This window comes from Vulpes lagopus, chromosome 19, assembly GCF_018345385.1.
Source record: "Vulpes lagopus strain Blue_001 chromosome 19, ASM1834538v1, whole genome shotgun sequence".
NCBI lineage: Eukaryota > Metazoa > Chordata > Mammalia > Carnivora > Canidae > Vulpes > Vulpes lagopus.
The window spans coordinates 15,790,433-15,803,682 of NC_054842.1; the positions used below are offsets into that span (position 1 = coordinate 15,790,433).

The 13,250-nt window shown below is 43.0% G+C and overlaps 1 protein-coding gene across 19 annotated transcripts in view; it reads right to left on the minus strand.

The window, feature by feature from the left end:
* The window catches only part of RBMS3 (RNA binding motif single stranded interacting protein 3), a 1,727,904-nt gene that overhangs the window by 1,055,494 nt on the left and 659,160 nt on the right, over positions 1–13,250 (minus strand). The window lies entirely within an intron of this gene.

A 13,250-nucleotide genomic window follows, 5' to 3' on the forward strand; every position in this document is an offset into this window, starting at 1 on the left:
TAGCTTTTGTTCTTTCTACTTTTCTTTCTAAATACAGATATGCAGAACTTGTCAATTATTAGAAATAAGATGCGCGTTATCAATGTAATGAGGACAGTTAATCGACACTCGAATCCTCAGAGACAATAATCACTAGCATATTCTTGAAAATTTACATTTATTTTGTTGATTGATGTGAATTGTTCCCTAAAATTATAGTCTACTAATCTTTTATTTATGGAAAAATTTCATGATTCTCAAAGTGCCTTTTATCTTTTCTTGGAATGAATTTTTTATATAATGAGATTTCTGAAACTTTAAGGTGATCATTGTGTAATTAAAAGCTCCTACTTATTAAATAGGGAACATTTGCATCTGAACAAAATATGAATGCTTTCAGGTCATTATTGCTTTAGTGGGTTTTGTGCACATCAAACTTCCGGAATAAACTGGACAATAAAGCGTTGCATGAAACACTGCTGCAAGATCATCAATGAAAACATGCACTTTGTGACACCAGCCTAGCACAGAAAGTCATGCCTGTTCAGCAGGTTCCTTCAAAACTTTTTATTTTGTAGAATCGTATTTTTTAAGTACTTTCTTACGTGAATTAGCCTACACGTGCAGCCAAGTCCAGTGTTTATGACAAGGGGAAGGAGCAGAGAAGTCTTGTTCCTCTACCTGGGGCTCTTCCTTGCTGACGAGTCTCTCTGTGTTGCATGGGTCTGGGTCCAGTCCCCCCGTTGGTCCAGCAGCGGGAGGCTCTGGCCCCACATCCATGTCCCCTCAGTGGGCACCCGCTCCACCTGTCCTGTGTCCTCCACGGAGCCTCAGGTCCTGTCTGCGAAAGCTGTGCCTGGGCGTACCCTGTGGGGATGACATGCTCCTCCTTCCTGGACCCTTTCCTATGCTCTTACTGCTAATCAAAGCCCAGAGGCTTCAGCAGTCAACAAAATCCCTCAGGAAGCTGGGTGGTCAGGTGCTCTTGTCAGTGCTAAGCCCACCAACTCTCCAGAAGCCTGCTGACACCCCTTGAAGCCTGCTGACCCCTTGAAACCTGCCATCCTTCCAGAAGCCTGCTGACACCCCCAAAACCTGCCAACCCCCCCGAAGCCTGCTGACCTCCCCTGAAGCCTGCTAGCACCCCCAGAAGCCTACTGACACCTGCAAAGCCTGCCAACACCCCCAAAGCCTGCCGACACCCCCAAGCCTGCTGACCACCCAAGCCTCCTGCCCCCCTCCCCCAACACCCTTCCAGGTCTCCGTTGCTGTCCTACTGTGAATCAGAAATCACCATGTGGGGTTCCAGTTTCCTGGTACTGACTTCCCTTGGTAAACTCCAATCCAGTAGCTTCCTGCTGGGGCCTGTCAGCCGGTGTTTGGAAATGTCAAATATCTGGGGGTGTCTCCCCGCCTTCCCCCACACGGGCTAATTAACTCAGAGGATGCTGTCGTTCTAGACATTCACAACCTTGCAGTTCCAAGAAACATTACTGAGTTATTTCTTTTTTTTTTAATAAATTAATTTTTTATTGGTGTTCAATTTACCAACATACAGAATAACACTGAGTTATTTCTTGATGGGTTTTCTGTCCAGCCTTTGTGTCACTCCTGAGTAGGCCAGGACGCTCCAGGTTACACCAGCAATGAGGGACACCAGTGCCTGCATGCACAGACTTTGTATTCTAGTGACCAGCAGGGGCGTAAAACAGGACAGGGACGGGTAGTAAGCCAATGAGGGGACAGGGCTTCCCTGAGAAGGGGAGACTAAGACTGCAGCAGCCAGAGTCACCAGCAGAGGGACTGCCTGCAGCACAAATGGCAGGGGTGGGGGGGGGTGGGGACCGTGCCACAGACCCCAGAGTTCCAAGTGCCCTCTCTGAGAAGCTGCTGAAGCTGCAGAAGCAGAGGAGCAGTGATCAACTCAAAGCAAGTGTGGTATGCCTCGTATTTGCCAGGTACTGTCCTTAGCACTTGGGATGCTCCCTTTCTTCAAGGAATTTATTCCAGAAAGAAAAGCAGACAAAAGTAAGCATGGCGGGGCACCTGGAGGGCTCAGTTGAACCCCTAATCCTTGATTTCAGCTCAGTTTGTGCTCTCAGGGTCCTGGGATTGAGCCCCACATCATGCTCGGAGTTCTGCACACTGTGGAGGGAGGGAGAGTCTGCTTGAGATTCTCCCCCCACCACCACTTGCACTCTTTCAAATAAATAAATATATCTTTATAAATAAATAAATAAATAATAAAAGTAAGCATGGCAAATAAAAAATATGAAGAATGTTCAGAAATAAGCACAATGGACAAAAAAAAAGTATGGTTGCTTTTTGAATGATCTTTGTGTGGAGAAATGAGGAAGTCAGAGTCTAGGAGAGAGACATGCTTGGTAAGTCCGCGAGTGGTGACAGTATAGACCATGGTGGCAGGAGCGGGCTGAGGGGGAGTCAACGCGATCACTGCCAGGCTGAGGGGCTACAGAGGGTGGCAGCTCCCAGAGTGAGGTTCAGGCAAGGGCCAGAAGATGACAGAGCAGCATCATTGAGGACATGGGTTTGGAAGCCTGGTGACAGAATCAGACTTGGGTCAGAGATGGGTGTCAGGCATCAGAGTGGAGCAGTCACGCAGGTAATGCGCTCAATGTCAGGGCTGAAGCCACAGATGTGAGGTCAGAGATGCACAGGGGCCAGTGGAGGCTGAGTGGCAGGAGTGCAATGGACATGGAGCCCTGGGCACTCGGGCAGCCACCCCAGGCAGAGGGAATACACAGCAGCCGGGTATGGAGGACCCCAACAGAGTAGAAGCTGAGTCTCCCGGGATGGGGAGACTGGGACCCCCCTGCCAGGGGCTCCTGAGCCATCTGGGGCCTGCGTGGGAGCTGGGGTGCTCCCATCCTCCATCCCTCCGGTTTGCCTAACCCTGCATGCATCTCTGTAAATGTCCCTCCATGACACTCTCCCCAGCTACTCTTGTTGAGTCGAGTCAGTGGAAGAAAACCAGCTGCAGGCGGTGGGTGATGGGGGGAAGGAGAGTCATTGGGACCGAGCCTGCTTCTCCCTCTGCCCGTGTCTCTGCCTGTGTCTCTGCCTCTCTCTCTGTCTCATAAATAAATAAATAAATAAATAAATAAATAAATAAATACATACATACATACATAAATAAATACATAAATAAATACATAAATAAATAAATAAAATCTTTTTTTAAAAAAAAGACTATACTGTAAAGTTCAGGGTTCTATGTATGATCATTACATGAATTTTATTCTGTTATTCAGATATGCTCTATCGTCATTAGAAGAATTTTATTTTGTGGTTCAGATATTCTATATCCTTACAATTTATTTTTGGCTTTGAGTAGCAGTGACTGGAAGAAATATGTTTTAAATTCTGCTATTAAGGGACATCTGGGTGGCTCAGTGGTTGAGCATCTGCCTTCAGCTCAGGTTGTGATCCCTGGGTCCTGGGATCAGGTCCTGCATCAGGTTCCCTGCAGGGAGACTGCTTCTCCCTCTGCCTCTCTCTCTCTTTCTCTCTCTCTCTCTCTCTCTCTCTCTCTGTCTCATGAATAAAGAAATAAAATCTTTTTTTAAATTCTGCTATTAAGTTCTTTTTGTAACTGGCCATGAATTGTTAGATGTGTTAGAGCTTAGAATTGCTAGTTTCCAGATAAATTGTTCCTTTTACCAGAATGTAGTGTCCCTGTCTCTCTACCTAATAATACTTCTCTCATTGAGGAACATTTTCTCTGATACTGATACAGCCACATCAACTTTCCCTTCACCGTCAACTGCCCCGTATGGTATTTTTAATCTTTCATGATCACTGTTATATTAAGTTGTTTTGTAAACAACAGAGCTGGATGTTTTTCTGGACTAGAAGCTGGTCTTTTGGCAAATATGAGTTATTGTGTTTAGATTTCTTCTGGTTATTGATAACTCAATAAATTTCTGATACTTTATTATTTCTATTTATCATTCTTTTTCCGTGCTTCTTTTTTTTTTTCTTATCTTTGCTGGGTTAAGTTTTCTTTATTGCATTGTCTCTCCTGTCCTGGTTTGGAAGTTATATGTTCTCTTTCTTTCTATAACATTTTACATGCATACTTGAATTAACAAAACATAAGGTGTATCGATGCCCTGTGTTCTCCCAGACAATACACAACCTCAGAAAGCTCTAACTTGGAGCACACCTTCATGTGCGTGGTATTTGTACTTTTTTTCCACACTGGCATTATTTCCAGGTGTAACGATGCCACTAAATATATGTCTGCATCCCTCACAGTGTGAGTGTGCAAGAGCATCTTGAGGATATGCCCAGCTATGAAATTTGGGCTGTCGCATAGTTTGTTCTCAGCTTTACCTGGTGTGCCAGCCTGGTTTTGAAAGCAGTTGCGTTAATTCACATCTCTGCTGCAGTGTCTGTACTTTTTCCCTGCCCGTCCTCGGATCTCACCGTGGTTATCATCTGCGTTTCCCAGGCTGCTAAAGAGGGTCACTCTGCGATTCCTCACTGGATAGGGCCTGCTCAAGTCATCCGTAGTTTTCTCTGAGGTTTTCTTGCATTGGGACCTAAAGTTTTTGTATGCTCTGAATTCCGAGTCGTTTGTTAGTGTCTTTTCAGTTTCTGACATTTCTCTATACTCTCTTTTGATGTCGTTTTTTCTAAATTTTTTTTTACAATTTTTATTACTTATTCAATTTGCCAACATATGGTATAATAGCCAGTGCTCATCCCATCAAGTGCCCTCCTCAGTGGCCAAAACCCAGTCACCCCATCCCCCCACACCTCCCCTTCCAAAACCCTTCCTTGGTTTCCTGGAGTTAGGAGTCTCTCATGGTTTCTCTCCCTCTCTAATTTTTACACTCAGGTCCCCTCCTTTCACTTATAATCCCTTTCACTGTTTCTTATATTCTTAAAATGAGTGAAACCATATGATGATTGTCCTTCTCTGGTTATTTCACTCAGCATGATGCCCTCCAGTTCCATCCACATTGAAGCAAATGGTGGGTATTCGTCCTTTCTAATGGCTGAGTAACATTCCATTGTGTATAGACCACATCTTCTTTATCCATTCATCTGTTGAAGGACATTGAGGCTCTTTCCTCAGTTTGGCTATTGTGGACCTTGCTGCTATGAACATTGGGATGCAGGTGTCCCAGCATTTCACTACATCTGTATCTTTGGGGAAAATACCCAGTAGCTCAATTGCAGGGTCATAAGGTAGCTATATTTTAAACTTCTTGAGGAACATCCACATTGTTTTCCAGAGTGGCTGCACCAGTTCACGTTCCCACCAACAGTGGAAGAGGTTCCCCTTTCTCCACATCCTCTCCAACATTTGTTGTTTCCTGTCTTCTTAATTTTCACCATTCACTGATGCAAGGTGGTATCTCATTGTGCATTAATTTATGTTTCCCTATGGGAAGTGATGCGGAGCATTTTATCATGTCCTTGTTGACCATGTGTATCTCCTTCTTTGGAGAAATATCTCTTCGTATCTTATGCCCATTGCATGATGGATTTTTTTTTTGTTTCTTGGATGCTGAGTTTAAGAAGTTCTTTATATGATATATTATTTGCAAATATCTTCTCCCATTCTGTAGGTTGTCTTTTAGTTTGGTTGACTGTTTCTTTTGCTGTGCAGAAGCTTTTTATCTTGATTAAGTCCCAATAGTTCATTTATGCTTTTGTTTCCTTTGCCTTCATAGATGTATCTTGGAAGGAGTTGCTGTGGCCAAGTTCAAAAAGGGTGGTGCCTGTGTTCCCCTCTAGGATTTTGATGGATTCTTGTTTCACATTTAGATCTTTCACCCATTTTGAGTTTATCTTTGTGTATGGTATAAGAAAATGGTCCAGTTTCATTCTTCTATTTGTGGCTGTCCAATTTTCCCAGCACCATTTTTTTTTGCCTTTGTAGTACTTGCTCTTTATTTTTTTTGAAATTTTTAATAATAAATTTATTTTTTATTGGTGTTCAATTTGCCAATATACTCATACTCATACTCATCCCGTCAAGTACTCATCCCGTCAAACCCAGTACCACTTTTTGAAGAGACTGTCCTTTTCCTGTGGATATTCTTTTGTGCTTTGTGGAATACTAGTTGACCATAGAGTGGAGGGTCCACATCTGAATTCTCTATTCTGGGGTGGAGTCTTTTGGGTTTTCTTTTTTTTTTTAATAAATTTATTTTTTTGGCTACTGTGGACATTGCTGCTATAAACATCGGGGTACAGGTGTCCCAGCGTTTCACTGCATCTATAACTTTGGGGTAAATCCCCAGCAGTGCAATTGCTAGGTCATAGGGCAGATCTATTTTTAACTACTTCAGGAACCTCCACACGGTTTTCCAGAGTGGCTGCACCAGTTCACCTTCCCACCAACAGTACAGGAGGATTCCCTTTTCTCCGCATCCTCTCCAACATTTGTTGTTTCCTGCCTTGTTAATTTTCCCCATTCTCACTGGTGTGAGGTGGTATCTCATTGTGGTTTTGATTTGTATTCCCCTGATGGCCAGTGATGTGGAACATTTTCTCATGTGCTTGTTGGCCATGTCTATGTCTTCCTCTGTGAGTTTTCTCTTCATGTCTTTTGCCCATTTCATGATTGGATTGTTTGTTTCTTTGGTGTTGAGTTTAACAAGTTCTTTATAGATCTTGGAAACTAGCCCTTTATCTGATACGTCATTTGCAAATATCTTCTCCCATTCTGTAGGTTGTCTTTTAGTTTTGTTGACTGTTTCTTTTACTGTGGAAAAGCTTCTTCTCTTGATGAAGTCCCAATAGTTCCTTTTTGCTTTTGTTTCTCTTGCCTTCATGGATGTATCTTGCAAGAAGTTACTGTGGCCGAGTTCAAAAAGGGTGTTGCCTGTGTTCTCCTCTAGGATTTTGATTAAATCTTATCTCATATTTAGATCTTTCATCTATTTTGTGTATGGTGTAAGGGAATGGTCCGGTTTCATTCTTCTGCACGTGGATGTCCAATTATCCCAGCACCATTTATTGAAGAGGCTGTCTTTCTTCCAGTGGATAGTCTTTCCTCCTTTGTCGAATATTAGTTGACCATAAAGTGGAGGGTCCACTTCTGGGTTCTCTATTCTGTTCCATTGATCTACGTGTCTGTTTTTGTGCCAGTACCACACTGTCTTGATGACCACAGCTTTGTAGTACAACCTGAAATCTGGCATTGTGATGCCCCCAGCTATGGTTTTCTTTTTTAAGATTCCCCCTGGCTACTCAGGGTCTTTTCTGATTCCACACAAATCTTAGGATAATTTGTTCCAACTCCCTGAAGAAAGTTCATGGTATTTTGATAGGCGTTGCATTAAATGCGTAAATTACCCTGGGTAGCATGGACATTTTCGCAATATTAATTCTGCCAATCCAAGCCTGGAATATTTTTCCATCTCTTTGTGTCTTCCTCAATTTCTTTCAGAAGTTTTATGTAGTTTTTAGGATATAGATCTTTTACCTCTTTGGTTAGGTTTATTACTAAGTATCTAATACTTTTGGGTGCAATTGTAAATGGGATTGACCCCTTAATTTCTCTTTCTTCACTCTCATTGTTAGTGTATAGAAATGCCACTGAGTTCTGAGCATTGATTTTGTATCCTGCCACACTGCCAAATTGCTGTGTGAGTTCTAGCAATCTTGGGGTGGAGTCTTTTGGGTTTTCTATGTAGAGTATCATGTCATCGGCGAAGAGGGAGAATTTGACTTCTTCTTTGCCAATTTGAATGCCTTTTACTACTTTTGTTACCTGATTGCTGAGGCTAGAACTTCTAGTACTATGTTGAATAGCAGTGGTGAGAGTGGACATCCCTGTCTTGTTCCTGATCTTAGGGGAAAGGCTCCCAGTTTTTCCCCATTGAGAATGATATTTGCTGTGGGCTTTTCGTAGATGGCTTTTAAGATGCTGAGGAATGTTCCCTCTATCCCTACACTCTGAAGAGTTTTGATCAGGAATGGATGCTGTATTTTGTCAAATGCTTTCTGGCATCTATTGACAGGATCATATGGTTCTTGATTTTTCTCTTGATGATACGATCAATCACATTGATTGCTTTACCAGTGTTGAACCAGCCTTGTGTCCCGGGGATAAATCCAACTTGGTCATGGTGAATAATTTTCATAATGTACTGTTGGATCCTATTGGCTAGTATCTTGTTGAGAATTTTTGCATCCGTGTTCATCAGGGATATTGGCCTATAATTCTCCTTTTTGGTGGGGTCTTTGTCTGGTTTTGGAATTAAGGTGATGCTGGCCTCATAGAATGAGTTTGGAAGTATTACATCTCTTTCTATCTTTCCGAACAGCTTTAGTAGAATAGGTATGGTTTCTTCTTTAAACGTTTGATAGAATTCCCCAGGGAAGCCATCTGGCCCTGGACTTTTGTGTCTTAGGAGGTTTTTGATGACTGCTTCAATTTCCTTGCTGGTTATGGGTCTGTTCAAGTTTTCTATCTCTTCCTGTTCCAGTTGTGGTAGTTTGTGGTTTTTCCGAAATGCTTCCATTTCTTCTAGGTTGCCTAATTTGTTGGCGCATAGCTGCTCATAATATGTTTTAAAAATTGTATTTCGTGGAGGAGGGGCAAGATGGCGGAAGAGTAGGGTCCCTAAATCACCTGTCCCCAACAAATTACCTAGATCACCTTCAAAGCATCCTGAAAATCTACGAATTTGGCCTGAGATTTAAAGAGAGACCAGCTGGAATGCTATAGTGAGAAGAGTTCGCACTTCTATCAAGGTAGGAATACGGGGAAAAAGAAATAAAGAAACAAAAGGCTTCCAAGGGGGAGGGGCCCCGCGAGGAGCCGGGCTGAGGCCGGGGCGAGTGTCCCCAGGACGAGAGAGCCCCGTCCCGGAGAAGCAGGAGCTGCACCAACCTTCCCGGGCGGAAAGGGGCCCGCAGGAAGGTGGAGCAGGACCCAGGAGGGCGGGGATGCCCTCGGGGTCCCGGGGACACTAACAGGCACCTGCACCCCGGGAGAGTGCGCCGAGCTCCCGCCGCGCACGGCGGGACCCGGAACAGCTCGGAGTGGCTCGGGCGGCGGCTCCGCGGAGGGGGCTGCAGGCCGGGAGCGCGAATCCAACAACGCAGGCTCCGGAGCACAAGGCGCCGGGACACATCTCAGGATCCGGCCTCCCCCCAGGACAGACAGAGGCCGGGAGGGCCCAGGACCGCAAGGACGCTCCTGCCCCGAGCTGAGCAGATCAGCGGCCCCGCCCCGGAGCCTCCAGGCCCTGCAGACGGAGAGCCCTGGAGCTACTGCAGGAGCTGACTCCAGGGCTACAGAGCTGGCCCCGCCACTGCGGTTGTTCCTCCTGGGGCCTCACGGGGTGAACAACCCCCACTGAGCCCTGCACCAGGCAGGGGCAGAGCAGCTCCCCCAAGTGCTCACACCTGAAAATCAGCACAGCAGGCCCCTCCCCCAGAAGACCACCTAGACGGACCAGCTCCAGGGGAGGTCAAGGAACTTAATGATTACAGAATCAGAAGATACTCCCACGTGTTTTTTTGTTTTTGTTTTTCTTTTGTTTTGTGTTTTTTTTTCTCTCTTTCTTTTTGATTTCTGATTGCTTCTCCCACCCCACCCCACCCTTTTTTTTCTCCTTTCTTTTTCTTTCGCTTTTTCTTCTCTTTTTTCCCTTTTTTTTCCTCTTTCTCTTTTTTCTTTTTCTCTTTCCTTTCCTTCTCTCTCTTTTTCTTCTTTTCCCACTACAACTTATTTTGGGCACTCTGCACTGAGCAAAATGACTAGAAGGAAAACCTCACCTCAAAAAAAAGAATCAGAAACTGCCCTCTCTCCCACAGAGTTACAAAATCCGGATTGCAATTCAATATCAGAAAGCCAATTCAGAAGCACTATTATACAGCTACTGGTGGCTCTAGAAAAAACCATAAAGGACTCAAGAGACTTCATGACTGCAGAATTTAGATCCAATCAGACAGAAATTAAAAATCAATTCAATGAGATGCAATCCAAGCTAGAAGTCCTAAGGACGAGGCTTAACGAGGTGGAAGAACGACTGAGTGACGTAGAAGACAAGTTGATGGCAAAGAGGGAAACTGAGGAAAAAAGAGACAGACAATTAAAAGACCATGAGGATAAATTAAGGGAAATAAATGATAGCCTGAAGAAGAAAAACCTACGTTTAATTGGGGTTCCCGAGGGCACCGAAAGGGACAGAGGTCCAGAATATGTATTTGAACAAATCCTAGCTGAAAACTTTCCGAATCTGGGAAGGGAAACAGGCTTTCAGATCCAGGAAATAGAGAGATCCCCACCTAAAATCAATAAAAACCGTTCAACACCTTGACATTTAATAGTGAAGCTTGCAAATTCCAAAGATAAGGAGAAGATCCTTAAAGCAGCAAGAGAAAAAAAGTCCCTGACTTTTATGGGGAGGAATATTAGGGTAACAGCAGACCTCTCTACAGAGACCTGGCAGGCCAGAAAGGGCTGGCAGGATATATTCAGGGTCCTAAATGAGAAGAACATGCAACCAAGAATACTTTCTCCAGCAAGGCTGTCATTCAAAATGGAAGGAGAGATAAAGAGCTTCCAAGACAGGCAGGAACTGAAAGAATATGTGACCTCCAAACCAGCTCTGCAAGAAATTTTAAGGGGGACTCTTAAAATTCCCCTTTAAGAAGAAGTTCAGTGGAACAATCCACAAAAACAAGGAATGAATAGATATGATGACACTAAACTCATATCTCTCAATAGTAACTCTGAACGTGAACGGGCTTAATGACCCCATCAAAAGGCGCAGGGTTTCAGACTGGATAAAAAAGCAGGACCCATCTATTTGCTGTCTACAAGAGACTCATTTTAGACAGAAGGACACCTACAACCTGAAAATAAAAGGTTGGAGAACCATTTACCATTCAAATGGTCCTCAAAAGAAAGCAGGGGTAGCCATCCTTATATCAGATAAATTAAAATTTACCCCGAAGACTATAGTGAGAGATGAAGAGGGACACTATCTCATACTCAAAGGATCTATCCAACAAGAGGACTTAACAATCCTCAATATATATGCCCCGAATGTGGGAGCTGCCAAATATTTAAACCAATTAATAACCAAACTCAAGAAATACTTTGATAATAATACACTTATACTTGGTGACTTCAATCTAGCTCTTTCTATCCTCGATAGGTCTTCTAAGCACAACATCTCCAAAGAAACGAGAACTTTAAATGATACACTGGACCAGATAGATTTCACAGATATCTACAGAACTTTACATCCAAACTCAACTGAATACACATTCTTCTCAAGTGCACATGGAACTTTCTCCAGAATAGACCACATACTGGGTCACAAATCGGGTCTGAACCGATACCAAAAGATCGGGATAGTCCCTGTATATTCTCAGACCATAATGCCTTGAAATTAGAACTTAATCACAACAAGAAGTTTGGAAGGACCACAAACACGTGGAGGTTAAGGACCATCCTGCTAAAAGATGAAAAGGTCAACCAGGAAATTAAGGAAGATTTGAAAAGATTCATGGAAACTAATGAGAATGAAGATACAACCATTCAAAGTCTTTGGGATGCAGCAAAAGCAGTCCTGGGGGGGAAATATATCGCAATACAAGCATACTTTCAAAAACTGGAAAGAACTCAAATTCAAAAGCTCACCTTACACATAAAGGAACTAGAGAAAAAGCAACAAATGGACCCCAACCCCAGCAGAAGAAGACAGTTAATTAAAATTAGAGCAGAACTAAATGGAATCGAGACCAAAAGAACTGTGGAACAGATCAACAGAACCAGGAGTTGGTTCTTTGAAAGAATTAATAAGATAGATAAACCATTAGCCAACCTTATTAAAAAGAAGAGAGAGAAGACTCAAATTAATAAGATCATGAATGAGAAAGGAGAGATCACTACCAACACCAAGGAAATAAAAACAATTTTAAAAACATATTATGAACAGCTGTACGCCAATAAATTAGGAAATCTAGAAGAAATGGACGCATTCCTGGAAAGCCACAAACTACCAAAACTGGAGCAGGAAGAAATAGAAAACCTGAACAGGCCAATAACCAGGGAGGAAATTGAAGCAGTCATCAAAAACCTCCCAAGACACAAGAGTCCAGGGCCAGATGGCTTCCCAGGGGAATTCTATCAAACGTTTAAAGAAGAAATCATACCTATTCTACTAAAGCTGTTTGGAAAGATAGAAAGAGATGGAGTACTTCCAAATTCGTTCTATGAGGCCAGCATCACCTTAATTCTGAAACCAGACAAAGACCCCACCAAAAAGGAGAATTACGGACCAATATCCCTGATGAACATGGATGCAAAAATTCTCAACAAGATACTAGCCAATAGCATCCAACAACACATTAAGAAAATTATTCACCATGACCAAGTAGGATTTATCCCCGGGACAGAAGGCTGGTTCAACACTCATAAAACCATCAATGTGATTCATCATATCAGCAAGAGAAAAACCAGGAACCATATGATCCTCTCATTAGATGCAGAGAAAACATTTGACAAAATACAGCATCCATTCCTGATCAAAACCCTTCAGAGTGTTGGGATAGAGGGAACTTTCCTCGTCATCTTGAAAGCCATCTACGAAAAGCCCACAGCAAATATCAGTCTCAATGGGGAAGCACTGGGAGCCTTTCCCCTAAGATCAGGTACAAGACAGGGATGTCCACTCTCACCACTGCTATTCAACATAGTACTAGAAGTCCTCACCTCAGCAAGCAGACAACAAAAAGACATTAAAGGCATCCAAATTGGCAAAGAAGAAGTCAAACTCTCCCTCTTCGCTGATGACATGATACTCTACATAGAAAACCCAAAAGCCTCCACCCCAAGATTCCTGGAACTCATACAGCAATTTGGTAGCGTGGCAGGATACAAAATCAATGCCCAGAAATCAATGGCATTTCTATACACTAACAATGAGAGTGAAGAAAGAGAAATTAAGGAGTCAATCCCATTTACAATTGCACCCAAAAGCATAAGATACCTAGGAATAAACCTAACCAAAGAGGTAAAGGATCTATACCCTAAAAACTATAGAACACTTCTGAAAGAAATTGAGGAAGACACAAAGAGAAGGAAAAATATTCCATGCTCATGGATTGGCAGAATTAATATTGTAAAAATGTCAATGTTACCCAGGGCAATTTATACGTTTAATGCAATCCCTATCAAAATACCATGGACTTTCTTCAGAGAGTTAGAACAAATTATTTTAAGATTTGTGTGGAATCAGAAAAGACCCCGAATAGCCAGGGGAATT